General features: G+C 47.0%; 1 pseudogene across 1 annotated transcript; it reads left to right on the top strand.

The window, feature by feature from the left end:
- Nucleotides 1-266: 266 nt before the first annotated feature.
- Nucleotides 267-1,593, top strand: LOC308419612 (steroid hormone receptor ERR2-like; annotated as a pseudogene). The gene has a single exon. The product of its transcript is annotated as a steroid hormone receptor ERR2-like (transcript).
- The last annotated feature ends 3,311 nt before the right edge of the window (nucleotides 1,594-4,904 follow it).

Genomic DNA, 4,904 nt, shown 5'->3' with positions numbered 1-4,904 from the left:
AATAATGGGAATGTTCCAGTAGGTTTCACCTATGTGTTGTCTGGGATTTTTTAACTGATGGATCTGGATGTGATAAATGGGCACAGGACTGACATTATGATGAACAGCTTGGGTGCGAGGCACTCTTTCTCTGAAACTGTCTTAGTAAACCCATTCTTCATTCAGCATTATAACGAGTTACTGTTTGGGATGAGAGATATTTTTAATTCTGTTGTTGTTGTTGTGTTGGATGCGGCAGCCAATGTATAGGATTTTGTTTGTAAACAATGGTGGAGCAGATAGAACTCACTCCCACGGTCTGTGTCCACAGGTTGCTGTACCGAAAGTCGTTGGAAGACAGGCACCTGGGTTCTAGCTGCTGCTTCTTCATCAAGAAGGAGCCGTATCAGCCCCCGGAGCCAATGTCCTGGGGTCCTGATGCTCTCAGCCACCACAGCCCCAGCGGCTCGTCGGACGGCGCCAGCGGAGGCTTTGGCATGGCCCTGGGCACCCAGGCCAAGGGTGAGGACTCGCCGCCCATGTTCGCAGGGGCGGGGCTGGGAGGCAACCAGAGCCGCAGGAACTACCAGGACTGTTCTAGTGGTATCATGGAGGACTCGGTCATGACGTGCGAGTACGTGTTTTATGCCATCCCCAAGCTCCTGTGCCTTGTGTGCGGGGACATTGCCTCTGGCTACCTCCTGCGAGGCTTGCAAGGCGTTCTTCAAGAGAACCATTCAAGGAAACTTCTAGTACAGCTGCCTGGCCACAGACGAATGTGAGATCCCCAAACGGAGGCTCAAGTCCTGCCAGGCCTGCCGATTCATGAAATGCTTCAAAGTAGGGATGCTGAAGGAAGCTGTGTGCCTTGACCGAGAGACGATGGCTGCATTCGGAGAACAGCCCCTGCCCGAGCTTACAGATTTCCCCACCCGCTAAAAAGCCATTGGCTAAGATTATCTCTTATCCACTGGTGGCTGAGCCGGACAAGTTGTATGCTATGCCTCCTGACAACGTACCTGACAGAGAGATATCGAGGCCCTGACTACTCTATGCGACTTGGCAGATGAGTAGCTCGTGTTCCTCAGTAGCTGGGCCAAGCTCATCCTAGACTTCTCTTGACCAGATGGGCCTGCTGCAGCGTGCCTGGTTGGAAATCTTTGTTTTGGGCATCTTGAACTGCTCGTTTCCTTACAATGACAAGCTGGCTTATGCAGAGGACGCTATCATGGACGAGGAACACTTCCGCTGGGTAAGGCTGCTGGAGCTCTTACAGAGCCATCCCGCAGCTGGTTCGCAGGTACAAGAAGCTCAAGGTCGAAAAGGAAGAGTTTGTGGTGCTCAAGGCCCTGGCCCTCGCCAACTCACATTTAATGTACATCGAGAACCTGGAGGCTGGTACAGAAACTTCAGGACCTGCTGCACAAGGCGCTGCAGGACTATGAGCTGAGCCAGCGCCATGAGGAGCCACGGAGGGCCGGCAAGCTGCTGCTGGCACTGCCCCTGCTGAGGCAGAGGGCAGCCAAAGCCGTGCAACACTTTTACAGTGTGAAACTGCCGGGCAAGGCGTCCATGCACAAACTCTTCCTGGAGATGCTGGAGGCCACGGTGTAATGGCCAGCACATAGACGGACAAAGACCATCCATGTGGAGACCTCCACAGCCACCAGCCTCGACTTTTTTACACTTGCATCGGGGCTCTGACCTGTCCCAGAAGAAGAGGTTTCTTGCTTCCTTGCCACGTTTAGACTACTGGGGAAACAGTTGTGGAGATACGGGCGGGAAGCTCATCTGTCACCTGCATTTTCTTTGGTATTTTTTTTCCTTCCCCATGGGCAGTGCTAAGTCTTGGACCAGCGCTGACTTCCCGTGAAGACCACCAGAGGAAGCATTCCTTCCTGCAAGGGATCCATTTCTGGACCACTCCCTATTTAGGACCTGGAGGTACCTGGATGGGTAGTGCTTAGTGCCCAGGACCCAAGAGACTTAGATTGGGTATTCCTGAAGGTTTTGGTGTCACCAAGTGCAAGCCCTTGGGGCAGGAGGTCTCTGTGGTCTCTTTCATCCTATGCCTCCTCAGTCTAGCTGAGATAACTGCAGGGCATGTACCTGAAAACTCACTGGCTCTGGAAAGAGTTGGGTCCTATACCCTCTGCTTCTTGCCTATTGTTTCTCCTTCTCTTGGGCACGGTGAGTCTAGAAACCTATGGGGAATTCAGGACCTGGCCCCATCTGAGGGCACTCGAGAGATGCTCACTCAAGGTCAGCAGCCTAAGTTGGGGTGGAGGATAGCATGTCAAGCCCAGTGGTGGAGGGGGAGTGTCATTGCATCATAGAAAGGAAAGAACGCTAAAGGTCCCCTTTGTCCCCTCCCTTACATCATAAAAGGAAAGGTTTTGTTCTTAGGACGTCAGCCTCCTGGCATTTTCAGGAGGACTTCCTCTCTTTCAGGCTTTCGGGAACCTCCCTCTGCTACTGGCCCTGCCTCTCTGGTAACATCTCTAGGAGCTGCTGCGCCTCCAGATTAGAAGCTGGTTACTTCACAAAATTAATTATAAATTTTCCTTGGGGAGACTTTCTTTGCCCCTTTGCCCACAAGAAATTGCTTCTCAGAGCCACTGGGTGAGTAGACATCAAGACATTCATGCCTCTATATGGGCTCTCCTTGTCCCTGATCCAAGGTAGATACCATTTTTGTATTAAGTTGGGTTAACTCTTAAGAGCTGAGCTTAACAATCCTGGCCTCTGAAAACTTCCCCCAGCCACACTGTTTATGTGCTCAGAACTGTGGAAAGGAGATGTCACCTAAAATTCCACCTATTTCTCAGCACTTCTTCTGGGCCTCTGGACCACACCAGCAAGAGTCAGACAAATGCCTGCAGCTGTCCCAGTGAACACTGCCCGGTATGGGGATGCTTGTCACCAGAGGTGGCTGCTCACCTGCTGTCTCTAGGTAGAAACCATATATATATGGACCAGTGACACTTGAGTGCTCTGTGGGAAAGCTGGGTCCCCTGGGCACCTGAAGTCACAGGGGAGAGCCCACTTGTTCAAAGATAAGCCAGGTGAGGGATGTCTGTGAGGCCAGGATGCTTAAAACAGAAAAAAAAAAATGAAAGACCTCCCTCCACCTCCAATCTCCCCCAATCAATCAGAGAAAAAGCCAGTTCCTTCCATAGCCAATCCTGGAACCCATGAAGAGTGGACCTCTCTTTGCGACTGTGTATTTAAATAAAGATTCTTTCAAACCAGAAATAATACATAGACAACCTTGTAGAGGAAGATGCTGACTGGGATTATTTTCCCTTGTCCCCTAACCTTTCTAAAGATTTCTGCATGGTTTTGGCATGCCTCCCAGTTTTTGCATACATAAATAGACGACTTCTCAAGAATACAGCTTGGGAAATCAAAGGTTCTCATGTGGGGACAGCTGGGTCAGAGTCTATATATTGTCTGTGCCTGGTCCTTTTCCAGACGGAACTATCTCTGGGAAACAGGTGGCAGGCAAGGATGACAGACTTGTGACAAGGAGACAGGAGGGCTCAGTCCAAGCCCATAGAACAGCATCAAAGAGAAGCACTATGTGGAGAGATTGCTTTATTTTCTGATAATGATGTCGTGACTGGAATGACTTAAGATGTCTCACCTCCCTGTACGTATTTGTTGTTCCATAGCCCTCACGTAAATCGCATGCCCTGAGATTATCCCGTCCAGTCCCGTGTATCTGAAATCTAATAAATAAAAAATAGTCTGATGAAAAAAAAAAGTGGTGGAATAAAACTCTCTTCTTCTCTCTCTACTTACATGTATAGGGATTATTTACATTTTCATATGAGTACTTGTGTTGAACAATTGGTATATCCCACTGCACTGCACACAGGGCCAACATCATGAGATCAGCTATGCTTTCTTGTGAGAGTACATTACAACCAAGCCCAGGGACTGCTGGAAGTCCCTCTAAAGAGGGGGTGCCAAGGTCATCAGACCCACACCTGAGACAGCCTCTTTTCTAGATGTTTGGCTTCTGTGAACTTAATTAGTGGCCAGTGGAAGACATGAAGAGCAGGCTTGGCTCAGTTCAGCAGTACTGAATATACTTAAATACACTTCTTTGAACTTATTTTTTCACTGATATTTTTTTCAGGTAACCTTCACAAAATGCCAACTTAAAGTTTGATCTTAATGCAGGTGGAGCTACTTGGACAGAAGTTGGACAACCTAGAAAAATGTAATTTAATGGTGACTCAGAACTGTAATGGATAGCTACAACCCCTAAAATAAACAAGCTGATCTGTCCATTGCATATCTCAGTGGTTTTGACCTACAAAATTGCATTTGGTTTTCAAAACATAGAAGTAAATGTTCTTGTGTCTCAAAATTGTGTGTCTTAATTGGATGTGTACCTCTGATTTTCATTATCTCCTGTGTCAGATTTGTTGCTCGTACTAGACAGTCAGTTTGGATACCATCTGTTCTGCCATGGGACCAGACGACTTTTAATCTCTTCAGTGGCAATTGTTTATGATTATTAGTTCTGATTATTAGTTATCATTATTTTTAAAGAGCAATAGAAACCAAAATTCTCTTTTGTGGTTGTTTCTTTGTAGGAATAGTACTATCTGCAGAAATAAAAACTATGGGTGTTTGCTACTATAAAATAAATACTTGAAAGAACCACACGAGGTCTGTTTAATGCCCTTGAGTTATGAAAGATGTCCATATGTTTGTATTTTTTCTTGTGAAGCTATATGAAGATCAATAGACTCAGAATTTTTCAGAAAACCACATGCCCTAGGATTGGCACACTCTAAAAAGATGTTAGTTTTTGTTGTTGGTGGTTATAAGGTTTGGTTTGTTTCTTTGATTTTTTTTTTCTTTTTGAGATAAACATCTGGAAAACACAATATAGAATGAGTGACGAGTTG

This window comes from Micromys minutus (genome assembly GCF_963924665.1).
Source record: "Micromys minutus genome assembly, chromosome: 4".
NCBI classification, from domain to species: domain Eukaryota; kingdom Metazoa; phylum Chordata; class Mammalia; order Rodentia; family Muridae; genus Micromys; species Micromys minutus.
This window is presented reverse-complemented; position numbering and strand designations above follow the sequence as displayed.